The following is a 26,748-nucleotide window of genomic DNA, read 5'->3' as shown; positions in this document are numbered from 1 at the left end:
GACTGCAGGTGCACACGGCTGAGGTCAGCCTCCATGCCCCGAGGCCGGCTGTGTGAAGGCTTGGAAGCGGGCACCCCCAGGTGCACCTCACTTTGAGCTTCTCGTTCCCCCTTCCAGCTGTGGAGGAGAAACACCTCTAAGGGCCTGATTTTCTCTCTTTCCCCTCCACGTGAAGGTTGGAAGAAGAGTCAGAAGGAAAATCATCATGGGGGTGGGGGCGGGGGAGGTGTTGTGCCGCGCTATTGCCATCCATCGCCGTTCAAGCTTCATTATCCCTAGCCTATCTGGGGCCAGTGTGTCTGCCAATTGGCACAGATTCATTTCCTCACTCCATAAAGCAAGGGGCCAAAAGAGAAACCCAGCTCATAATAACCCTTCCACAAAGTCGAAGCGTACTCTGACTTTGGGTTTATGAAGAACGGCTGGTTCTTTCCACCTGAAGACATCGTGGAAAGTTGCATTTAATGCACGGCATTCGACTGAAGCAGAGAAGTGGTACATTTTTGAATGACATCGCCATAAGGAAACAGAGGTGTTTTTTCTAGTCAAGTGGTTTGCAAAATGCCCTGAGAACTACAAACTCTGCAGAGGTGTCTGAGGCTGGCAAAGAAGGGGAGAGGGAGAAGGTTTCTGCTCCAAGTCCCTGTCTTCATTTGAGTCCCCCTAGAAGATAATCTGGGACAAAGATTTAAAGGCAGGTGGTATATGTGGGAGGTGACCCCAGGAATCGCCATTAGCAGAGAGAGGAAGTAAGAAAGGAAAGGGAAGACAGCCCCTAAAAGGTGCCTCCTCAAAGCATTGGCAGCTGGATCCCACGTCTGTTAGGGAACTCAGTGAGCTCCTCTCAGGTCTCAGGGACATTTCCCTTGAGGTGCAAAGGAGCTGGAGTATAACTACCCGGACCACCCACATCCAGGGTTGAGGGCAGCTTGTGGAGGAGGCTAAGACCCCAGTCTTTGCCACCAACGAGGTGGCAAAGTGGATTCTGGAATTCAGTGAGATGAACTGAAATTTTGCAGAACAGGAGAATATGGAAGAGGCACCAAGAACACAGGATCCAGCACCCTCCTCTTACTCCTTTAAGAAATGAGGCTCGAATCTCATCAGTTTTGTATATCTGAGTGTTGGGTTATCAGCGCTGTTTATAAGAGACATGCTAACCCCCCCAAAAAAAAAGTAAGAAAGGTTGTAAAATCTGTGTTCTGATCCAATGCATGTATTTTGCAAACAACCACACAGAAGCTCAGGAAAAGGAGCATCCCGCTCCTGTAGTAGTGGGGACCTAGACTGCCGTCTCCTGAGACCCAGACCAGGGCTCCTTGCACACTGCACTCATTTCAGCCCCTGTCTATTTTTTTGCTGCTATTTCATTTTCCCCGATTGCATCCTTCACATTATCCTCGCTCCCCACATATGCCTAAGTGACCTCAGCAGACTGTTTCCCAACATCAGCCACCCTGAGATCTCCATTTGTCAGATATAATGCCATTCTCGCCCCATCTTTATCCAGCTCCTTTGACAAAACCTTTTATACATTTGCAAACAGTGACCAAAAGTATGAAAACCAGAGGTTTGATGTTGGCACAACCACTTTGGAATGAAATGTAAATACTGCACTTCACTTGGGCAACATGCCGGGCTGATAAAACAGCTTCTGCAAACTCAATATCAAGGGGTCTGTTTCTAATACAGCTGCCTATTGTCACTCGTGTTTGAAGATGATTCAAAAGGCACCGGGATGCTTTCACGCTAGCGTATGGACATCTTAATTGATAAAAAAAAAAAAAAAAAAAAAAGCTGTTGCTCGTTGGTGTCCTATTCATCTCCCCATCCTCAGAACCTGGCACTCTTTCTGGCAAATAATAAGTGCTCAATAAACGATTGCTTAATTAATGAGAAAAAAACACGGTCTTCTTGCATTATGGCTCATCCTCAAACTGAAATTCAAAGGCCAGCTTTGAATTATTTGCATGTATACACTGAGATTGAATGCCACTACAAAAAAAAAAGATTGTTAAAGATGTTTCCTGAACTATACTGATAAAAATATTAAAAATTGTTCACTCATTAAATAAATGTTTATTCAGTGTTATGTGTCAGGGACTAGGAGGGGGAAAAAGAGACTTCCTTTGTGGAGAGTGCAGTCCAGGCAGATAGGAATCCAGTAATCACACAAGCTAAAGGTCAGACTGACTGTGCAGAGTGACTCCAGCAGGTTAGAGAGATATGCCCACCTAGCCTCTGATGTTCCTCCCTTCAAGAGGAAGCTTAATTCCCTTTTCATTCAGTGTAGGCTGGGCTTGGTGACTCACTTCTAGGGAACAAAAGTGATGGCACGTCATTGTTAAGATTACATTATGAAGACTGTTGCTCCTGTCTTGGGGGCCCCTCTCTCTGCCCACTTTTTCCCCCTCCTTCTCTCTCTCCCTTGCTCTGGGGAAGGCACTCATTGCCCTGTCCAGCGTGTACTTGGTGACTGACTTGATGAGGAACTGAAGCCTTCCAGCAACCATGTGCGTGATCCTGGAAGCAGAGTCTCCATCCCCAATTGAGCCTTCAGATGACAGCAGCCCTGACCACCAGCCTGACCTCGTCAGAGACTCTGAGCCAAAATCACTTTCAATACCAAGCCACTTCCAGATACCTGGCCACAGAAACCATGAAATGATACATATTTGTTGATTTGCACTTCTAAGGCAGGGTAGCTTATTATATACCTACTAAAAACTTTACAAGTTTTAAACTTTTTTTTTTTGTAACCAACAAGTTCTCCTACAGCCCAAGATGCTATAGGATGTGAAGCGGAATGCTTCTGAGCGTCACTACCTACACCTGCACAGTTTCCCGGATGACCAGGTCCCTGTGTTACTCTGAGTGTGGGGCAAAGGAATTAAAAGAAGGACCCCAGATCCAGACCGTCCAAGATCAAACCCCAGCACCCCCACTTACCAACTGTGTGACTCTGGGCAGGCTACATGACATCTCTGGGGCTCCGTTTCCTATCTATAAAGCAAGGATGTTACGGACGGTTCATGTAGGGCCCGTACCACTAGAGGATTTACTGAGTTAATTTATATAAACTGCTTTAAACGATGGCAGCCTCAGAGTAAGTAAGCATCAGTGACAGTTAATAATTAATAGGGTTTTTTTAGGTATCAAAAAGAGAGGGCAGGGCTCTTTAACCAGAAACTTTCCATATTGGCTTCTCCCAGATGTCCTGAACTCATCCTTCCTACAGCACGTATTCGACTGTGCAGCAGCGTCTGGCCGTGGGCTTCCTGGGAGGCCAGCTGAGTGGTGTTTTCATCTTTGCTCAGTGCTACAGGCACATGGTCGGGTCTGATAAATATTTGATCAGTGGATGCCACCATTCCCAGAACTTTCCTAAGGAAGCTTTGTTGACAGAGCAAGAACCCTACCAGGACCCTGTTCCACCTGCTTCTATAGCCCATGGCAGTGGGTGGCATGTTGGAAAGTTCTGATGAATCCATCTCTGAGCCTTGGGTTTCCAATCATGTAGAGGGGAGGCTGATCAAGAGAAAACCTCTGGCCACCATTTCTCAAGCTTTCTCTCTGAGCCAGGTGCTGTACTAAATGCTTCGTAAGCGCCACCTCATTTTACCATGCCAACGACCCTATGTTCTTAGTCCCTCCAGTGCCAACACTGGATGAGCCCCTGAGATTTCAGGAAATGTGGATGGGTTCTGAAGCCAGAATTCAGGAAGGAGAGACCTTGTCGGCCAACCACCCTCCGACTCACAGCCAGAGCTCTCATGTTCTCCAAAGCAGGACACAGACCAAGAAAGGATACAGAACACCCTTTGGATGTCACAGGCATGCTGGCAAGTAGGACTAACAGTACAAGAATTCAGCAGTACATACTGCTTGCTGAACACTTTCTAAAAGTCAGGTTTCGTACTAAGCCCCGTCTCAGTTGGGTTTCCCCAAACCAGACGCTGCAACAAAGATTTGAGTGCAGGTAGGGAGATGATCCCAGGGAGGACGGTGAGAGACTGAGGAAATGAGACTGGGAAGAGAGGAAAGTCCATAAAGGACAGGAGAATGAGTAGACCCTCTCTGTGGGCAACTGGGACTCCGTCCCCAAGGGACACCTGGGAAAACCCTGTTATGCTCTTGAGAATTCTTTCACTGTGAGGAAGCAGGGGTACATCCGTGAACTCCCAGCCCCCAATGGCTGAGAGCCACTGCTAGGACATTAGTCCCCTGAATGCCCTGCATGGGAGAGGAGCCCTCTCCAGGTTGCGCTGGTAAACCCTGGGCAGAGAGGATGGCTCAGCTTACAACAGTCAGGAAGTAGAGAATGAGTGACCAAATACAAGCCCCAAAGGCATGCTCCTAGTGACCTACTTCCTCCAGCCACTCCCTATCTGCCTATGTTACCACCCAATTAATCCATTCAAGTGGATTAATCCACTAATTGGGTTATAGCTCTCATAATCTTATCATTTTACTTCTGCACACCCTTATGTTGTCTCCCACGGGAGCTTTTGGGGGACACCTTATATACAAACCGTAATACTAACTGGATGACATAGGTGTCAAATATCAGGACATAGGAAGGGGCTATCCAGTTCCCTTTAATAGCATAGTTACCCTTAATCCAACTCTCTCCTGAATATGTTCAGCAACACAGTCTCCCAATGTCACCTTTGGAAAGGGTCAGCCATGTCACATGGACATGTGTCCCTCATTTTTACCTCTTATCACAAGGAGTAGAGCAAGTAGACAGGAGAGGAATCATATGCCCCTTTTCTGATAAGGAAACTGAGGCTCAGCCAGGTTTCTTGCCTTTCTCAAGATCCCAGAGCTAGTCAGTGACGCAGAATTGATTTGACTGTCCTAATCCAAGCCATGACCATGACACCCACTGTGCACGTCCAGATTGGGGCTGGCAGTCAGTGTCAGATACAGCCAAGTATGGCACCAGAAGCCTTAAGTCCACCTGGATCCTCAGTCTCCATCAGTAATGGACTTCTAAACTAGTCCAGCCTACCCTTCATCCTTCATAGACCCTCTGAGGTGGCCAGCAGAGTTACGTCTAGCCCTACTCCCTCAATTCTACCAACTTTCTCCATTTGTTTCCGTTCCAGAATTTCCCCCCATAGGTTTTCACCCTCTGGGCTGGGCTACATATTGATCATTCTGACTCTTCTAGAATTAAATCTCCACGAGGGCATCTTCACGTCAGTCTTGCTAAGACTGACAACCACAGAAACTCAGCAGGAGGGAAGTCACAGGATTAGAGCGTGAATGGGCCTCCACCTGCCATTGCTGGAGGGTCCGTGTGGAAAACCAGAGGAGGAAGACCAGCAGCCTCTGGGAGCAAAGAGCAACGCAGTGACAGCCAGCAAGGGAACAGGGACCTGAAGCAGCAAGGAGCTGGATTCAGCCGACACCTGGGTGAGTTGGGTGGGACATGGATTCACCCCAGAGCCTCTGGAAAGCATCACAGCTCTGTTGATATCTTGATTTCAGCCTCGTGACGCTCTCAGCAGAAACCCAGGTGGGCCCTGCCAACTTCCAGCTTGAACAACTGTGAGACACTATATGGATGTCACATTAAACGGCTAAATGGGTGGGGCTTTGTCATGGCAGCAGTAAAACTAATACAGATAATAGTTGTAAGTGCCTGGTGCATCCTTGCTGAGTAATAAATGTTTGGATAGTCAAATGAACATATAGGAATTTTTATATATAGGAATATTTCTAATAATATAAAAGAATATTTCTGAGACTTACCAAAGGTGAGTGAGTATGTGTGTGTGTGTGTGTGTGTGTGTGTGGTTTTTTGCTTCTTGTATCAGTCAGTTTTTGCTGTGTAACAAACAACTACAAGTACCAGGCAGACAATGATAACATTTCTTTTCTGTTTACTCATTTGCAGTGTCAGCTGAGGCCAGCTGATTTAGGTCAGGCTTGGTATCCATTTTGAGTTGGATCCAGATCCGCTTTCAATGTTTTCCATTCTGCTTGGACCAGTAGCTGCTTAAACATGTTCTCATGATGAAAAGTAGGAGCCCAACTGCACAACCACATCTCAAGTCACACCCAAGAACACCTCAAGGTAAACTACATAGTCACACCTAAGATCGAGGACAAGGACCTGCCTGCCTCTGGTGCAGGCTTGTAGAAAGTGAGCATCTACTAAAAATGGTCACATGCTGTGGGACACCCTGCATGCATTGGTGGTAAGTTGAGGGAAGCCATAAGAGGCTGGGATTAGCAGCAGCTACAAATGTGTTTCTCCAGGAATATTGCTATAACTAATGAAAAATTGGGGAGGCACAATTAGAGCATGAAGCAATAATGGTTTGAATTCCTTTTCTAGTCCTTACTAGCTGTGTGACATTGGCCAACTATCCTCACTTCTCTGAGCTTCAGTTTTCTCACCAAATAGAAATAATGATGGTATAAATTCTCATGTGGGGATAGAACGAGATCCTGGAGATTGAGTGCTGTACACTGTACCTGTACCTGTTGCCTAGTCAGCCCTCGAAAATGTGTTCATCTCTTACCCCTTTTGATGTACCTTCCCTAATACACACCTACCACAATAATGGGGACATATTAAGCAGGCAAGCTGGAGATTATGTTTATGAAGACAGATCCAATGAGACCATAATTGAGAGTAACCTGCATGATGTGTGTGTGTGTGTGTGTGTGTGTGTGTGTGCTAGATCTTGTTATTTCTTGTTTGTGCAAGCCACCTTCCCACCCCTGAGCCCGCCCCCATGAGCTCTCAACAATGATCACAAGTGATTTGGAAGAATTCTCTGAAACATGTTATAAGCCTTGATTACAAAGAAAAAGCGATATTTCTAAAGTGGATCTTCCATCTGCTGGAGGTGGCCAGGCCCTTTTGACAAGAAAGACAAACAATGCTGCCAGGAATCTTCCAGAACTCAGCAAACTCAGAATCTGCAGCACAAAGCAGACCCCTTCCTTCAGCAAACCTGATTGATAAGGCCCAGCAAAATCTAAGAAAATCCATCCAGCTAGTCCCACTATGCCCAGACCTGGCTCCGACCGCTGCAGCCCACAGAACAGCCTTGGAAATGGATGATCCGTGGTGCCGCGTTTATTTATGAGTACCTTCCATTATGGGCATAATACCCCTGTTCTTTCCCCCAGTTTGTATATAAACATCTCAAAATAAGATGATTTTAGAAGGACCTTGGGACACAATGCTTCTGTTGGAGAGAGGCTGCTGAGCTGCTCACGCAGAGAGTGGGCTGCCTGCTGCCTGCTCACCCCTTTCCAAGGGCGAGCAGTCCCCAATCATCCCAGGCAGAGGAAAGAACTTACACAGGAGCCCGTCTTGCCCTGGAAGTCCAGAGGCCAGTGACAAAGTCACATGCCACTCAGGGGCTACATGGCTAGTCCTGTGATGGGCAATGTGGGCACCTATGGCCACTAGGCCCATGGTATGGACACTTGGGAGAAGTCAGCTATTTCCAAAGCCCTCATCACTAAAGTTTGGTCATTTAACCCCCTGCACATTCTTCAGATGAGAAGGCTCAGTCCCTGAAGCTCTGGATGCCTCAGTCACCATCCCAGAGCTGGCATGAGCACACTCAAAGCCAGGTGTCTGACTCTCACACCCAAAGGCCACTCTGCTTGTCCTCCACCCCCTCAGGACACTTCCCAGTGGGAAGTACATCTCTGCGCACAGACTCAGAGCCCAATGCCGAGCCCTGTCTCTGTTACCAGCTCAGAAACCCCTGCCTTTCTTTGGGCCTCTGTTTCTCTGTGTGTTTTCTTACTTTGAGCTCTCCCCAGAAATAGACCTTTGTGCTTCCACAAGAAACAGACCTTGAATCAGGGTGTCAAGTGCAAATGGTTTATTCAGGAAGAAAATGCCAATAGGAGAAGGAGGAAGTAAGAAAATGCCAAGAGGAAAATAGTTTTTCCAAGAGGAAAATATTGCTTTATGATACATTTCCCCTCCAAACTTAGAAGCTTAATAACCCACGTGTGTTATCTCAAAGTTTCTGCAGATCAGAAGCGCAGGCACAGAGCAGCTGGGGGCCTCTGGCTTAAGGTGTCTTGTGATGTTGCAGTCAAATTGTCAGTCAGGCTGCAGCCTCATCAAAAGGCTCAATCGGGGGACCATCTGCTCCCAAGCTTGGTCAACGTGGTTGTTGGCGGGATTTGGTTCCTCGCTAGCTGTTGGCCAGAGGCCTCCATTCCTGGCCACGTGGGCCACTCCACAGAGCAGCTCATGGCATGGCAGCTGACTTCTCCAGAATGAGTGGATAAGAAAGCAAAAGAATATATCCAAGCTGGAAACCACAGCCTTTTTATAACCCAAGAAATGATGTCCATTACTTCTGTCATATTTTATTCATTGCAAGTGAGCCAATAAGTCCAGATCCCTGCTTAAAAAAAGAAAAAAATAAAACAAAACAAAAAGCAGAATCAGTGTTGAAGAGTGTCAGTGTTGAAGGCAGAGATCACTGGAAACACCCCAGTGGAGGATTGATGTTGATTTCCCAGCACTTTGTCCCACCTTGTGAGTAGGGGTCTGAGAAAGCCCTCAGCACACAAGATGCAGTTCCTCGGGTGTGTGACCGGGATACCATAGCCTCCCCACTCTTCTACTACTGCCTACTTCCTCCTTCTCCAGGAATTCAAGCCTGGTTTTCCTTTTTTTGTGGTAGGCCATCAACAAAGGATGCATTATCAAGCCACCTGCCCTGTGACTCTAAGCTCCGCTGGGCACCTGGACAGAACATGTCTTGGGATCATCCCACCTGCAGGGAGAAGGAGGTGGGTATTTATACCCCAATTCTCATCACTCAATGATTCTGGGAATGGGATGTTTTAGCCAAGGGGAGCTGAAACCTCACCAAACCAGCCCAACCCTCCCCAAGTCCCAGTAGTGGCTTCTCCCCTTGCTCCTTCAGGCCTGGATGAAGAGGACCACCCAGTGGCCAGCCAGCACCTGCCTGTGGTTGATTTCCCTAAACTCTGGCCCATCCTTGGAAACAGGTGAAAACCTGTAAACTCTCCTAAGTTATGCATGTCTTGTGACAGGCTGAGAAGAAGGCATACCCTAGTCATTCACAGAACCTTGGGCCTTCCAGTTCTGATTCCCCTGGCTCATCCCTCCCCCTTCCTCCACAGTCACAAAGAGACCTGGCTCTATTTTTTTCACTCTGCTTTCATGGCACTCAACAGATTCTGAATCTTGAGATTCTGTATGTGTGCAGTTTGGTTGTTGTTTTTCTTTTCACTTGTAATTTTTAGAAAGGTAAAGACCCTATATATATATCCTCAGTGCTTAAGACAATGGCCAGGTACACGTTCATCCTAATTTCCCACAGAGTTAAGCTAAACATACATTCATGTCTGAATGATCCAGACAAATAACAAAGGAGAAGTTAAGCGATGGCCACTAACTCGTGTCAAAGTTCAGAAGCTAAGAGGTTACTTAGCAACCAAAGCCTTGGAGAAGGTTCCTGACAAAGCAAACAGATGTTACTTTTGGTGTCTCCTGGACTTCAGCTAATTATCTACCAGTGCATGGAAACAGACTCATTATAACCAAGTCACCATGGTCCCCAACCAAAGCCCTAGTAAAAAATATTAAATAGCAAATATGGCATAGACTGGAGCCATCAGAACAGCCCCGGGGAGGTTAGCCGTACCAGAGACAGCAGCTGAATTCCAACCCCAGGCCTGGGTCACACGTGTCCTGTCAGCCTCTGAAGCTCCCCGTGAACTTTCCTGCTGCTGGGCCATCTCTCTTCTCTGTGGGAAGCAATCTGTTAGCACCTTTGCAAAGTTCTTCGTGAACTATGGGGAAGTGTCTCCAGGGCTCAGAAGGAGCCTCCTGTTTCCTTCTTAGTTACCAGCAAGTTTAAACTGTTTAACCCAACATGACTTACTCTGCAGCTATAATGTCAAAAGGGTAAAGGTTGATTCATTCATTGGCAAATCTGTCTGAAATGACTATGCCAGTGTCTGCTACGATTCCAATGTGATTCTCGAGCCTCCCCTCTCCCCCCTGACCACCGACCCTCACCCCCACCAGCCCATGGCCTTGCTGGATGTTTCTTGTGAAGGAAACTTTTGATCTCTGGACCCAGGGCCAAAGTAAGGGCCAACTCGCAGGGGCTGACCAGGCCTTTTCAGAGCAACTGAGAGCACCTTTTCTCCATCTCAGTACAAAGAGTAAAGTGGGTTTTATTTTTTTCCTCTGATGATTTACTCTGAACGGCCAGGTATAATTTGTATTCTATTTAGCAAACCTTTCATGGTATTTCATGTATGTCAAGTATTATCTCAAAGGTACAGCAGCTCTTAACTCATTTCATCTTCATAACACCTATGAAGGAGATCCTATTGTTATCCCTAATTTGTAGACAGGGAATTGGTATAAAGCCCAGACAGCTTAAGTAACCGTCTCAAAGTCACACCGCTAGCGTATAGAAGAGCTAGAATTTCAACCTCACCTGGTTCCAGAGCCTGTGCTTTCTTAACCGCAATATTAATACTTTAAGTTTTTCTGGTTAAGCTGGTCACCTACACCTGAAGTTGCACCTAATTTATGGATGCAGGAGGCACCAGGGCTTCAGTATGCTGTCACATTACCTTTCAACAATCTTAGGAAGCAGACTCTAAAATCTCCAGTGTAAAAATAAATAAATAAATTTAAAAAAAATAAAATCTCTAGTGAATGGATGAGTTCATCAAGACTAACAGCTTAAAATAATAGATGCCCCGGTAGCATGATTGGCACATGAAGATCAATTAACAAATAGTAATCTAATTAGTTAATTAATTAATGTCTAATTTGCACAGCTAATTTGCAATGGGACCCATATTTGAACCCAAGTCCCTCTGACCCTCACCTGACTAGGATATAGTCCAAGTAAGATAATTAGAAGGGTATGGACAATGAATTCTTTTAAAGAAAAGTATAATGAACATAAATAGAAGTGTATTAATCTATAATGTAAATATTAAGATAATGGCATAGATACCAATGTCTAATTATTGAAGATAAGTGAGAAATTTATTTTCAAACATTACGTCATTCAACCTTGGTTTCTCTTATTTGGCTATAAAAAGTACATGTAACTTTCTATTATGTGTTGCTTAGGGATATTTCACCACATGGAATCAATTTTGGTATAGGTATGAATTTTGCTTTTATAAGTAAAATATACATAATAAATAATAACATTATGTATTCCTCCAAACCGTCAGCTCATTATTTCACAATCATTAACTGAGTAAGCCACCATTGCCCTTACCCAACTCTTATAACAAATTATTTTTTAGCTTTTAATTTGAAAGCACTTTAGACTTAAAAAAAATTGGCAAGAGTAGAACTGAGAGTCCCCACACACCTTACCCCCGGCTTAGTATTGTTATGAACTTAATAACCATCGTGCAGTTATTGAAGCCAGAAAATCAGCATCGATACAACCCTATGAACTAATCTACGGGTCCTCTTTGATTGTAATGGGTTCTCCCACTGATGTTCTTCTTTGAATCTAAGATCCCAGCCCAGATCCTGCTCGGCGTTCACCCGTCTGGTCCTCAGGCAGCACCAATCTAACAGCCCCTGGTCGTGTCTATCTCTGGCTCTCCGGAGGGTCGTGAGCAGCTGTCTTGTAGCCTGTTCCTCAGTGTGGGTTTGTGGGTTGAGATGGAGGTCATGCATCTGGGGCAAGAGCATCACAGCGGAGATGTGGTGCCCCCACCCTGCCCATCACCCTTATGTGGCATGCCCTTCACATAAGGGTACGTGATGTCATGGGTCTCCTTACGTGTGGTACTAACCTTGATCGCTGGGTTAAGGGGATGCCTCCCAGGCTGTTTCGTTGTAATAGTAATCAGGAAACATCTCAAGGACAAATACTTGGGATCAGGCAAACATCCTGTTTCCCATCCTACTTCCAACTACTAATTTTAGCCTCTGTAGATGTTCTTGTTGGTAGCAATGACTACCTTAGCATCAGCCTCATGAGAATGTTCTATCTCCGTCATTTGTCTACATTCATTAACTGGAGTTCTTCTGCAGGGAAACTGTCCCTTCTCCCCCCAAAACATAACTATTTATTTCTATCAGTATGGATTTGTGAATATTTGTTTTGCATCAGGGATTATAATCCAACTCGTGCAATAAATTCGAATATAGCAATTTTTTTCTCTTTCTAAATTTGCTCTTCTATTTCATTAATATTTTTGCATATTTTTACCCTAGGAATAAACTATCTTAATCATTACAGCTTTATAAGCACATATTAGGTTCTGGACATTGATGTTCTCTTTTCATTGTTATTATTTTTCCAAAAATTCCTTGGTGGCTTTCTCCTATTTATCTTTCCAGATGAGTTTTTGAATAATTTTGTCAATTTACACAATAAATTCATAAGGGCATTGGGTTGAAATTGCATTCAATTTATGAACTAACTTAGAGAAAATTGTTTTCTTTAAAATATTAAATCTTCCCCTCCAAAACCACAATACGCCTCTCCATTGATCTGTCAACTTCTACATGCCTCTGTGAAGTTCTGCGGTTAGTGTCACATAAATACGTCACCTTCTAGCTAAAAAAATCTTAAATCCCTTTCTCACAGAATTTTTTTATTTTGTTAACAGATACCTGACTGAGCTGCCTTATTGATTTATTTAATTAATAGTTTTTTTACTGAAGACCTACTGTGGGGACTCTTGCAAGAAATAGGAAGTCAACTTTGTTCTGCCCTCCACAGAGAGGAAATTCAAGTAGACTGAGCAGACACACAACACCGAGAAGGAACAAGTAGGAAAGAAGAGCCCTGGTGCCCTCTGTAGGCTCAAGGACACACTGGGGTTCCCCAGTGCCCTGGACAGCATAGGGCAGTGTTGGAGAATTAAATAAGATAATACCAGCAAAATATTTAGGACCAACCCTGCACACTCCAAGAGCTCCCTACGTGAAGCTGCCATCTTTTTCAGTTAACAGAGAGTTAAGCAAATATTTACAAGTAGCATTTTTTATAATAACCCCAATATTAAATGTGCTATACAACACTTAATCAGCATGCAGAAATACAAACTAAAAGCATGGTGACATTGTTTTCCACGTAGCCGTTGAGAACCTTCTCTGAAGGGATATCTGAGCACAGACATGAATGAAATGGAAGAGAGAACCCAGAAACCATGTGGACCAAGAGCGTTCCTGATGGAGAAAATCACCTGTGCAAAGGCTCTGTGGCAAGATCAAGTTTGGCAGACTTGGGGACATCGCAAGGCCAGCGTGGCTGGGACAGAGCAAGGGAGTGGGGAGTGGGAGGGGATGAGTGAGAATGGACATCTGGACAGAGGTCGAGTCATGTGACGCCCTGGTAAGATTGAGTTGTATTCTGAGTGTGGAGAGGAAATGGAAGCAGGGATTCTGGTGAAGAGTTTGTAGATGTCATTCAGGTGAAAGAGTGGCTGGGACCAGGGTGGGGACTGTGGGAGAGCCAGAAGCAGTCCGATTGGGGGTTCATTTTTAAAGTAGACCCCGCAGTGCTGCTAACAAATTGAACTTGGAGAGTGAGGGGAATACACCAGATGATGCAGACGGACGTGAAGTTCATGCCTCTCACACGCAGGCTCAAGTCCAGACTCAGCCAACACTTTGTGACACTGACACAGCCAACGCACAAGGTTTGGGCTACTTGAATAGATGCTGTTCCTGCTTTAAAAATCAGGACCTATCTTCTGACCGCCAGTGCTGCCATCTTGGTTCCAGGTAACAGAGAGTTAACAGGTACAGTCCACCGGTTTCCAACTCTATTATTCTTGTCAACTGAAACTCTGTGGAACACATTATATTTTATGGATGACTCAAGTATCCTTCAGGCTCTGCAAGGAGCCTGAAGGTCAGGATTATAATCTCTAATTAGCTGTGTTCTGGAGCTGTGAGGGAGGGCTAGTTAACCAGAAGTTTCAGGTATGTGAGTTCTGGATAAAGAATTGCTGCCTCAATGGATTAAGAACAGATTTTATTCATTTACTGAAGTGCTTGTTAATTGTGAATAATTACTGGAGGGTGTACTTTAGCCATCACCTACACATATAAATAACCATTTGTACCTTGACTCCAAGCTATTAATAACCCACCCGGGGCTCTTCTGATAGAATGCAGGGAGCCGTGTGGGACTCACATCCTCTAGGTGAATTTTTGTTTGGCCTGACATCAGAGGAGGCCAGGAGAGAAGAAGAAAAACTCCACTGGGATCTGAGTTAACCTGAATTAGTCAAGGATTGAGCAACTAACATCTGTAATGAAAAGTGCTTAAGGATAAGGTATTTTTGGAAGCCCCCTCTCAGAAGATTATGAAGGAATTAAACTCTGTGATGTCACAGATTCCAGGAGGAGCTCCCTGCTGTCTTCAAAGACTTCTGCCCCATCGGTAAAGGGGAAAAGTGTCCTGCTGTTTACCAACTGTCCTGGATCCTGCCTCCACCCGGCCAGCACTTGGGAGGGAGAAGGTGGTGGATACAGGCAGACTCACCCTCTCCTCAGACAGCAGGTGAGGCACCTCCTCACCAAAATGAAGCCAGCTCAGTTCATCCCTGGAGCTTCCTCCTTCCTCCTGACCCCTGGGGCCACTTCGGGCAGACCTCCATAGCCTCTGGGCTCTGCCTGACCGTCCCCCATCTGTGCGTGCAGCTCCAGCGTTGCTGTGTGAACTATGGTCCCCAAAAGGGAAGCCGTAGTTCTAACCCAAGATCCCTGTGGATGTGACCTTATTTGGAAATGGTCTTTGCAGGTAGAGCTAGTTAAGATGACGTCATGTTGGACTGAGATGGCCTTGGAGTCAATGGGACTGATGTCCTTACAAGAGGACATAAGGGCACGCGCGCGCGCACACACACACACACACACACACACACACACACACACGGAAGGCTCCACAGGACGACAGAGGCAGGGTTTGGAACGAAGCATCTCCAAGCCAAGGAGCACCGAGGACTGCTGTCCACCTCCAGAAGCCAGGAGGAGGCGAGGAAGGAGCCTCTCCCGTAGCCTTTGGAGTGAGTATGTGGCCCGGTCGTCACCTTGCTCTCAGACTTTGGGCCTCCAGAACTCAGAGAGGATGGTGTCTGGAGCCACCTGGGTATGGTCCTTGGTACAGCAGCCCTAGGAAATTAGTGTACCATGTAATACAGATGTGTTCCGTCTTCTCGGTTCAGCCAACCTTTTCAAATGAAAGTTTACAAGGGAGCCGGAGAAGACACGGAAAGGACTTTAATTAATGTGGGGAGGGAGAGGTGGGCAGGATCTCAGGCCTCCTCCCTCTGCTGCTCCAACTCCACAGCTTGGGGCGCAGGGGCCAGGTCACGCCTGACATCCCCTCAGCTCCATAAAGCAGAGCTTGGTGGGAGGCATGAGCAGGAAGGCCCACAGCAAGCCTTCTTTCTCCTTGAGTTGAAACCCAGCCCTCCCCCATCCTCCTAGAGCCTCAGTTTCTTAATCAGTAAAACACAGACAAAGCCACTCGCCTGATGAGATCGCAGTGGGGCCAAGGGGACCATATTTTCAAAGCTCAGGAACCTGGCCTATGCCATGGGCTGACCTGGGTCTCACCCCCCTCCTCCTGATTCCTACAATGAAGTTTAACCACCAGGACTTCAGAATGTGGGATCCTTAAGGAGGAAATAAAATGAACATGAGGTCCTTGGGGTGGGCCCTAATCCAATGTGTCTTTATAAGAACAGGAGCTTGGGACACAGACACACAGAGGAGGGCCTCAGGAGGAGATGTCAAGAAGCTGCCCATTTTAAAGTCAAAAGAGATGAAACCAGCCCGGCTGACACCTTGATCTCAGAATTCCAGCCTCCAGAGCTGTAAGATAATGAAGTTCTTCTGTCGTTTAAGCCACAAAGTCTGTGGCACTTTGAGCAAAGTAATACCACCCGGCACCCAGCACGTGTAGTCAATGGTAATTTCCCTTTCGTTCTTACATGCCGGACCCCCTGGTAAATGCTTTTCATCTGTCACATTTGATGAATTCTAGACACACCTTCATTTCCCAACTTAACATCTCTGAAATGGGGACGCGTCAGGCAGTGGCTGCCAGCCATGGTTCAGGTTGCTGAGTGCCCAAGGTTGGTGGGGACTCTGGTGGACAATGGCAACCCCCACGTTTCAATCAACAAAAGACCTGCAGACCACTGGACACACTGGCACAGTCCTGGCTGCTGTTGGCAAGTCTCCCTTTGCACCTCCAGGTAAAGTCTAAAAATCCCAGCATTAAAATTTGCATTGAAATGGGCAGCTTGGGGGTGGGGGGAACTTGATGGGGGGAGAGAATACTTGCAAGAATCACTGCACTGTGAACCCTCTCGGGCGCACAAAGGACAAGATGATGTGGAGAACAGACATCATTGACAGTCAAAATTGATTTCAGAGAAATGGAACTCTGAATGTGGAAAATGTTTAGGAATCCTTCCATCAATTTATTTTGCTTATATGTTCCTTTGAATATATGCAAATGTGTAATATATGATAGAATCTATGTCTAAATGAATTTAAAAGAGCTCTTTGGATAAGCATAAAATAAAAATTCTAAGTGAGAAAAGAGCATGGAGTCTAGATCCAACAGTAGCATTTTTTTTTCCTTTCTTAGTGATCCAGAAATAAAAGTGCACCTTCCTTAATGGTCAATTGCTTTGGTTTGATGAAACTTGGTATTATGTGAATTGCCATAATAAGTTTAGGCAGGAGGTATGATTATCCTATTTAACAGGTGAGAAACTGAGGCCTGGAGAGGCTCGGTGATTTTCCCAGAGTCGCACAGTTTAGCCGACCCTCACCACCTGGCTGCTGTTCCAACCCTCTTGCGTTCACCTCCGCTGCCTCTACCTAAGCCTAAATTCCAATCCTGACTCCAGCCTCCAGCAGGAAGTTACTGCCAAGGAGTTAAATTAGTTGGTTTTTCATGCATATATAATGAACTCTTAGCAATAAATAAGACTTTATGGGTGGAAGATTTATCCATTTTTATGGTGCAAAAGTAAAACACGCCGGGCGCATGCTTCTAACAGGTGCTGCCCCTCACACCTGCAGGTGTAAATCACAGTGGCATGAGGATGGCAGCAGGGAGGCCCTGCCTGGAGGCCTGGTTTACAAGACTTCTGGGAGCACAGTTCCTGGGCCCAGCACAGCTACAGTGAGGCCATAAAGATGGTGTTTTAGAGGATCTGTGTGGTCCCCAGGACACCAGGCATGGAGAGCTTAAAAGACATAAAGAATGTGTCTGAGAGGAGGAGGGGCAGAGACAGGAGCCATTCCCTCGACGGCATCACAGAACACGGGAGCAAGGAAGCAAAGCCTTCGAGACCAATGCTTCACACTGGAATCATCTGGGAGGCTTGTCGGAGCACAGATTGCTGGGCTTCACCCGCCAGGAATTCTGACTCAGGGGATCTGGGCTGGGGCTGGAGAGTCTGCATTTGTACCAGGAGATGCTGAATTGCCTGTGGATCACGTCTTCAACACCAGGATCTAGATGATATTTTGAGCAAAGGTACAAATATCTCACATATTACCCAGCAACCTGAAACCCCCCGGGGACATCCATGACACACTGTCCTGATCTAAGAGCCAGCCTCAGCAGCCCGAAATGTGTCAAGAGCACAGACACTAGGGTTCGGTCTAGGCAAGCTGATTAACCTCCCTGAGCCTCAGTTTCCTCCTCTGCAAAACATGGGTAATAATAGTGCTGGCAGGAAGAGGTTGTTGTGACAAATGAATCATTACAGAAGAGTTTTTCTCTACTCAGTAACTGTGAAGCTCGATGATAGGTTGGTGAGGGTTTATTGTACTGTTATTTTATATTCTGCATACATTTTTACACATTTAAAAAGTTTTTTTTTTTAAAAAAAAAAGGACACTACACACACCCAACTCAGAGAAAGCTCACTTCTATTTTTTTGTCCCCCTCCCATCACCCTGGCACCTCCCCAAAAAAGCAGTAGAGAAACAGCCTCTCTAGAAAGAAGTGTGCATATGAGGGGAAGCAGGAATGGGCTAGCTCAAGTGACTGTGTTTCTAGTATTTTATTTGCTTCAAAATAATGATAATAATAAATAGGAGAGGGGAGAGGGGTTTGCAAATAGACACCACCCCTCAGTGCCTCTCTGGGCTTGTCTCATTATCTCTTGATCTCTGTGACCCTTTGTCCTCTTCCTCCTCCTCTTCCCACCCCCACCCCTGCTTTCCACACCTGTATCTGTGGAAGAAAAAGACAGCAATCTCAGAAGAGCAATTTCAGTTTTTACTCCAAGCCTTAGCACGTTTTCACACTTGCTTACTATTTCTGTGGGGTAGTCTCGTGGGGTGGTGGGAGGAGCCCAGGTTTGAATCACACACCCCTGAGTTTGGATCCTGGCTCAGCTTCTCACCAGCTGAGTGGCCCTGGGTCAGTCACCTCTCACAGCCTCAGTTTCCCCTCCTGGAGGACACAGGTGCTGTGCTTGGGCTCCCCTGAGACAGGGACATGGGTGCCCATGTTCACTGGAGAGGTGATACTAGGAAGCAGAGAGAAAAACGTGGAGGAGAAGCCAATGAAGGGCACGTTTCCAGGCCAGTGCTGGAAACCACAGGGGCTCAGCTCTGCCAGGGACCCTGAGAAGGAGCCACCCTTGGAGGGAGGAAGGCAGGGACATTTTTCCGCCTGTTTCTGATCCCCAGTGATGGAGGGCGCTCTGGGTTGTTAACTCCACCCACTCAGGGCTTCACTTGAAGGTGAACTGAGCAGGTCCCTGCTGAGGCAGAAAAGTGAGGAGATGAACAGTGGGTCTGGGTGAAGAGCTGTCAGCAGGGAACCGTCCTCCACACCTGAACTCCGAGCTGAGCCAAAGTGTCATGGCAGCATTTAGCCATGGCAAGAGTGGTATACAAGGACATAAGTCAAGGTATGTGAGACAGCTGGCCCCTAGGAGGCCCATAGCACCCCTACTTCCCTCCACCTCTCTAGGCTGGGAGCCTGGCCTGCTCTTCTGCCCTGTCCAACCCACCTTCTGACTTAGCACATGAGAGCTGCTGGGCAAATATTTCTCCCTCTGGTGTATAAAGTTCCAGAAAGCTCTTCTCTCCTAAAGAGGCCGTTGACCATTCCTTTGTTCTTTCATTCATTCTAAGCCTATTTGTGATACTCCTACCAGGTACCAGATGCTGGTCTGGGGTAATAAACACATAAAATGTTGAGGCACTAAACATGTTTGTTCTAGCAGCAGATATAACCCAAACTAACTATCCCTTCTGGTGATAAGGCTCTGAGCATGAGTAGGAACAAACCCCAAGGAGATAGAGTGAAACTGAAGGGGAAAAGGGAGAAAGATATGTGCACGGACCTCAGAGGCATGCATGCCAGGAGCATCCACAGCTGCCAGCATCTGCTGGGCAGGAACATCATGCTGAGCTCATTAAGTGCACTGGCTCACTTGATCCTGCAGCACCCTTGTGAGGTAGGTGCTGTTGCTCTCATTTTCCAAATGAGAAGCAGAGGGGCAGACCTGTGCAGTAACTCACCCACATCACCTGGTTAGAAGGTGGCAGAACCCAGATGCAAATTCAGACAGTCTGGCTCCAGAGCCTGTGCTCTTAAGCCCCCGTAACGCTGCCCATGATCACTAACGTGGGTACAGAACTTTCCAGTTCACAAGATGGTTTTGGATACATTATCTGTTTTTGCCATGGCAACGGCAGCTGTTCCCATTTTACAGATGGAGTAATGCAACTAAAGAGCTTGTGACTCATCGAGGTCACATAGGGGATATGCAGAGAAGTCAAGACTTGAACCCCATCCTCCGCCCGTGGACCCTGGATGCTGCAGCAGGTGTGCAGAGCGGCTCCTCCTCCCCCTGCGCTACACTGGCGGTGAGGCAGCTATATTTAGATCATTACTGGGAGCTGCTGCAAGAATGTCCCGAGGCTATGAATCCAGCCTTACTCCAGATTCACCGCAGATCCAGGGGAAGGCCAGGAATATAGGGGTGGAAGAAGTCCTTGATTCCAAACAGAAATCGAGCTGATCAAACATACCCAGGGCACAAACAGAGGCTGCAGGAGGGAAGCCGGATTTATCGCAAGCTCTGTGTGCTCAGGAGCTTTTCCCGGAACCCAGGTCCTGCTGGCAGGAAATTGTCATTTCATGCCTTCGTTTATTTTTCTTGTGTACTTTGCCAGGCTCCGTGTTTCACTGAGTCCTTATCTCCTCTGTCCAATTCCACAGACTGTTGAGTTGGAAATAGCTCCTATCCATTCAGACCATGTTGGGCTGAGTTGTATCAAGGACACTGTTGGGGCTCCCCAGGAAAAGAGACAGGAGTCCACTCCCAGCTGGCCCTCCGAGGCCCCTCCCTGGTGAGTCTGCAGGGCTCCTGCCACAGGGATGGCCTACTGCTCAACCCCCTTTTCTGGTATACAGCTGTCTCCCAGGTGAACCTCCCAGGTGGGAACTACATTTCCCAGTTACCCCTGAGGCTAAGTGAGGTCATGTGACCAGAGCTCACCAATGGAATGGGAGCAGAATGATGGGCGGCTCTCCTGGGCAAGGCAGTTGGGAAGTAGATGTGTCTCCATGGTCTCTTTCTTTTGCTGCCTGGATGCAAATCAGGGCAAACGGTGAAGCCACAAGACAGAAGGAACTCCGATATTCATAGGGAGAAAAAAAACTTGTACTAGGTGAATAATGGAGTTTGTTATAGCAGTAAACATAATATGAATATATCTCTCTTCTGACCTCTGGCCACCTTAGCTCTCCACAGGGAAGGACTGGAATCCCACTTGTCCCCAAGGAGAGCTCTAATCTTCAATTGCTCCCTGTTGTGCTGGCCTCCCCCTCTCTGCTGGGGTTTCTGATTCAGTTTCCCTGAATAGAACAATAGATTCCCTTCAAGACCCCGCTGACTGCTCCCTGTCCACTTGGGACTGCCTGCTTGGCCTTGGTCAACAGCAAAATGGACTACAACTCAAAATGTTTTAAGTGATACCCATCACACCTCCCACCAAGCCACAGGGCCACTACCCAGCAACCTGCCACTCCACTCTGGCCCAGAATGGGTCTCTTGGATGTTGGCACTGAGAGGGTTGGAGCCCACACCCTCTAGCCTTACTGGTAGCCAGAGAACAGACCCTTGAGGTAAGGAGGGTGTAAGAGGGAGAACATGATGCAGAGTTAGAAGAACCTCAAACCCAAACCTATAACTTTGGGGATGAAGGTGTGTTCCTTTGTTAGTCCTAGAGGCCTGGCCCACCACTCCATCCTCTCCATCTCCTTCCTCCCAACCTACCTCCTCCCACCAGCTCAGCCCACGTCTGCTGCCTCAAATACATGGGGCTCCTCACCACCCCCAGTGCCACCCAGGGCATCCTGTGCATCCAATCCTTTCTTCAGAATGCCCTGTGGACCTACAATAGGAGTTCAGAGCCCAGGGGAGAATGGCTGCTGATTTTTGCCCACTCAGCATCTCCCCCTCTGCTTCTGGAAGAATAAACCCATATGGGGAAGCTTATGCATGAGGTTGAATTAAGGCTGACCCCACCTTCCCCACCAGAGAGTGATCGTGAAAGCATGGGGGGCTAATCTAGGAAACCTCACGTTCGGGTACCAGGGGAGATGAGACCCTTTTTCTTCTACAAGCTGTGTGGAAAACGGAAGTTTAGGATCTTCAATGGTCATCTTCTTCCCACTCTGAGAATGGAGCCAAGAAGCAGACCTCTGAAATAAGATGATGAGATGAAGCCCTGAGTTCTTGTTTGAGTCCACTGATGTAGACAATGTGGGTGCCTCACCCAGGGCCCCGCTACCAGACCATCACACCCATCTGGAAGCACTGACCTTAATCGTTGACTGCTAACAGCTTATGGTTGCACCTTTCTTTAAAGTCCTGCCTCAGCTAAAGAGAGCCACCTTGCCTAGAAATTCCTAGGAGGTCATGCCCTCCCGTTCCAGAGGCATTCCCTGGCCAGTGCCTACCATGGAGGCAAAAGAGACCAGGCCTCTTGCTTTAGAGGGGCACAGTGCTCTGTCATTCATACACCAGAGCCCCCACTAGGGTCACGCTGATACTAAACCACATTCTCTATGGGCTCCTTCTCCTGCCATAGATTCACTCTCCTGAGGCTCCTCCTGAGCACTTCTTCAATAAATTGCTTGCACAGAATCCCCATGGCAAATTCTACTCCCAGGGACTCCAATCCAAGACACCCCTAGATCAAGACAAGCCTAAAGCAAGAACCGTGGGCTTCCTAGTCTAAGAGCCCATGGAATTTCTTTTTTATTTAACCTTTTTGGAATTGAGTCTCTGAGAGTTGTACTTGACCTTGAAGACCTCCTATTTAGTGAAAAATAAACCTTCATGAGGCATTCCTTATTCTCAATATCACCTCCATCATCTCTCTATTCAGAGTGATGTCTGCAGCCTGTGGGGGCTCCCCGGAGAGCTGTGTGTCTGGCCCCAGCGTGTAGACACATCCCCGCACCCAACACCCCTGGGGCCACAAACAGAAACTGTCACACCTCCCCACACTTTATTCAGTGTGCGATGCTAAAAAGGGTTGCCGGGTCGGGCCCGATTTCAACTGCAATAAAAAGGACCAACTGCTCCATCTCTCTCTCTCTCTGGTTCTGTGCTGAATACAAATAATACTTTGTATTTGTAATAAATGTTTAGAGAAAACTGCTTCAGTGCTCGGCTTTAGAGTTGCGTGCCTTTCAAGGATTCTTGCATCTGACTGTTATAATGCTGAGATTGCTGGCTATTAGGATCTGTCCTGGAATCCTCCAAGATGTTGGCACTGTATGGTATTAGAAAATTATGGTGCTTTGCTGTGTCGCCACAAAAAAAGAAAGATTAAACAGAAAGCAGGGTTTAATAAATAAAGTTGAAGGTTGCTGAGCCGAAGAAGGGAGCCCACTCTTCATTCCTATGGCCAATGCCTTGAAATGCCCAGAATGAATCACAAACCACGAACTTCAGACCCACCCACCCCCAGCATTTTTAGTCCCTGTCTCTTTAAGATGGTTTGTTACAAGCGACTTGGGATCTAACCTGCGTTGTGGATGTCAGTCAACATCGGGTATTGCTATGGTTTGGATATTGAAAGTTCCCCCAAGGGTCTATGTGGCTAAGGCTTCATACCCAGTGTGGCACTATTGGGAGGTCCTTGAGAGTGTGCCCTTGAAAAGAAATGGCCTTTCCCTTCCCTTTGGCTTCCTGGCTCATAAGGTGATACCATCACGATGTGCTGCCCTTACCTGAGGCAGCAAGCAATGGGGCCGCCTGACCTTGAACTAGAACCCCAGAATATGCGCCAGAATAAACCTTTTCTATAAGTTGACTGCCTCAGGAGTGTTGTTATAGCAACTTGATGCTGACTAATACCAGCATAAACCTTTAGGCCCCAGTCAGTGTATGTGCATTCAGCTACCATCTACTGAGAATATCTCCACAAATTTTTATAAAGTTAGTAGATAATTATTGTCACCCTGTTTTTCAGAAGGATATCCCAAGCACAGAGAAGTTGGACAACCTTCCCAAGGCCACACCAGGAATTGACAGAGCAGAGATTTGAACAGAAGCCTCTCTGAATCCAAAGCCATTTTGTATTCACAGAGCTACAGTGCCCATGTGTTAGAGGATGTATTGTGTTTCTCTCTAAAAGTTTGGCAACTTTATATGGACCACTATGAATAAAGATGATTTCTATAATAAAAATTATCTTTCTAAAGTCAACCATTTTAATGTCAGGTGGGCCACAAATCCTCTGGTCCTGAACCAGATTTGCTTCATCATGTGGCTCCAGGCAGGATGATTTTACCAGTTTGGGACAGTGGGTCAAATCTAACAGTATAATTCAGGAAAGCAAAATTATGAACCCCATGATTGGTTCAAAATGTGCTCATGTATCAAGTGGATGAAGTATACTTTGGTGTGATTTGAATGCTCAAAGTGTCTAACTTTCTGTTGGGTCACCTAAACAGACTGCACACTTGAAGTACCAGGTATGCAACCTACCGGTCAAACTGCCTCATAACCTCAAAAGCAGATACAGGGTTCCTGCCACCTCCACACTATCTCCTTTCTCATCAGTAAAAGGGAAATTATAATACCCCCCGCCCCCTCCAAGTGTCTGTTTTGAGAGTTAAACCTCATCCTGGGGACATGAGAGATCTAAACAGTGTCTGACCTGTGAAAGCTGCTTGCGATGTTTGTTTCTGAATTCTGAACGAGTCCAACACATTCACTTTACACATGAAGACTGTGTGGTCCAGAGAGTGGCAGGGACTTACCAAGGCCACACAGTCACTCAGGCTAGAAGCCTCCCTGACCAAGGCTTCCTTCCCTTCACCAAGCTCCCTCTTTCTTGTTGCTGGGTGAGAGTGAACCCTCTCCACTGGGCGTCATCCAGGGTGGGTCGTCTACACCTCTCTGGGAAAGTGGTTCATGCACAGGCTTCTGATGCGGAGCCCTGGGTGGAAGCGGGCAGAGGACAAGGTGGCCCCCATTAGCAAGAACCTCACCACCTTCTTTCATCTGGAGTGGGGAATCCACCTGCCTCCACTTCCCTACACCATTCAACCTGAACTGGGGCAGACAGGACATGTACTGTGGTCAGACATAAAGTAGGGAAGACAAGGGACCCTGGGGACTAGGGACAGACTGCAATTCCCAGAGGTTGGGGCCATCACAGGCACTAACCACGTCAATTCACCCCGAGGCCCTGGTGGTCCCACAGCCCAGGCTCCTCTCACAGTCTGTTTTTCAAAGCTTGTCCCTCAGTGGGGCCCCAGCAGAGTCTGCCCCTTAACCCCCCTCCATCAGGCAGCCTCTGAGCGGGGGTCCACCGCGGACCCGCCTCCTACTCCATCCCTACAGCCTCCTGGCGGCCCATCCTGCTCAGACCTAATCTCATTCCTGATTGAACTTTCTCTCCCTTCCATCTGTAATCATGCACAGGGATGTGAGTTTTGAAGCCCCGTATAAATATGTGCTTTAGAATTAAACTGGTTCAGCGATTCTTGACAATGATTTCTGAAAAATTAAGCTCCGACAATTTGTCGAGCAGGAGCACAGTGTCTGAAACATGCGCGATGGAAAGGCGGGGAATGTTCTCAGAGCCACAGCTTCATAATAGGGCTCCTCTGAGGGCAGGCGTGCAGGCTCCACGGGCACATGCTGCCCCCTGGCAGCACTTGGGGTTAGTGGCAGCCCCGAGCCTGGAATCTCACACACCATCCAAGGGAAAGGAGCAGCCGGAGAGCCCGCTTGAGGGCTGGGCCCAGCACACTTTCCTCTGCTCAGAGAGGTCTCTGGAGCCCTGACGGGTGGAAGTAAATTTGTGAAGCAGGGAGGGGTGGGATGAATTCTTATCTTCGTGTCTGGCGCTGGGCGACATGAGATTAGAAAAGAATGACGTACTGGTGACGCTACAGCTGGGTGAAGCTGGTGAGCTTTATGCTAAGCTGGACACAAAAGGCCACATGTTGCATGATTCCATTTATATGCAATGTCCTGCACAGGGAGCAGATGAGGGTTGCCAGGGGTTGGGGGGACAGGGTTGCGAAATCGGTAGCTAATGGGGTTTCTAGGTAGGATGATGGACATTTTTTGGAACTGTATAGTAACAGTGGTACAGCATTGTGAATGTGCCATGCCACCAAATGCCTCTTTTAAAATGGTAAATTTTATGTCATATTTCACCACAATAAAAAAAAAGAACAGATCACAAAAACAATCTCAAGTCTCATTTCTTGTTCTGACTCCCCACCCACCCACCTAATGCACACCCTCAGGAGCTGTGGCTCACCTCAAAGTTGTCTTTAATATTTCTGAGCATCCCCAGAGGGTTCTTTGCCGTCTGGCAGTGTCTGCCAACTCCTCCTGGGACCAGGCATGTTGCAGTCCTGCCACTTGTACCTGCCAAGAGCAACCTTGACGGCCACCTGGCTCTGAGGGACATCAGGCAATGATGGCGGTGGGGGGGGGGGCTGACATTGCCTGAGAGCATCACCTCTCCCTCCTGAGGAGCTTTGTTTGGGGAAGCGGCAGACTCCCAGTGTCCAGACCTTAGGGGTCTCCCGGTGGTCTTTTTTTTTTTTTATTGGTTGTTCAAAACATTACAAAGCTCATGACATATCATCTTCCATACCTTTGATCAGTGCCACTGCCTTTCCAGAGAACTTAGCAAAAAACCCCTGGGTGGGGCTGGGAGCCTGCTCTGTGTCGATGTCGTATTGGGCTCGGAAACCCCTCTCTGATTGGAGCTGCCACCCTCAATAAGACATGTGGGTCTCAAAAAGTTTTCCCCAAGGGCTCCTAGAACCTAAGTATTAATAGAACCCTGGCAGGTCTACCCCCACCCCCACCGTCTTCTGGACCCCTCGAATCCCTGGGGAGGGTCCATTTAGCAAGAGTGCTCCAAGGGCACACATGAGTCTCAGGTGATCGCTTCTATTTCATGAACAAGAACTCCACAGGCCATCGGTGGCAGAGTCAGGATTCCAAGTCTGGTCTCCAGCTTGTCTCTGGGCCCCCGAAGCCTCTGGGGGGTCTCCCACAGCCTGGGACCCCTGGCAGGTCAGGCAGTAGGCAGATTTGACTTTGGGGCCCCAGGCCAAGCACAAGCCCTCAGGTGCAAACCTCTGTGTGTGTTTTTGCTGAGATGGATCAGAAAGACACAGGCCCAGGTGAGGCTGAGAACAGAACTGGCCTCGAAAATGACATTGG

At 47.3% G+C, this 26,748-nt stretch overlaps 1 long non-coding RNA gene across 1 annotated transcript; it reads right to left on the bottom strand.

The window, feature by feature from the left end:
• Positions 1–8,004: 8,004 nt before the first annotated feature.
• On the bottom strand, positions 8,005–14,601 carry LOC308648497. The gene is made up of 3 exons (XR_014021842.1): positions 14,523–14,601; positions 9,672–9,774; positions 8,005–8,396 (listed from the first exon to the last, which is right to left on the bottom strand). It is a non-coding gene; the product is annotated as an uncharacterized lncRNA (long non-coding RNA).
• Positions 14,602–26,748: the final 12,147 nt, after the last annotated feature.

Source organism: Spermophilus citellus, assembly GCF_964194105.1.
Source record: "Spermophilus citellus genome assembly, chromosome: 4".
In the NCBI taxonomy this organism is placed as follows: Eukaryota; Metazoa; Chordata; class Mammalia; order Rodentia; family Sciuridae; genus Spermophilus; species Spermophilus citellus.
This window is presented reverse-complemented; position numbering and strand designations above follow the sequence as displayed.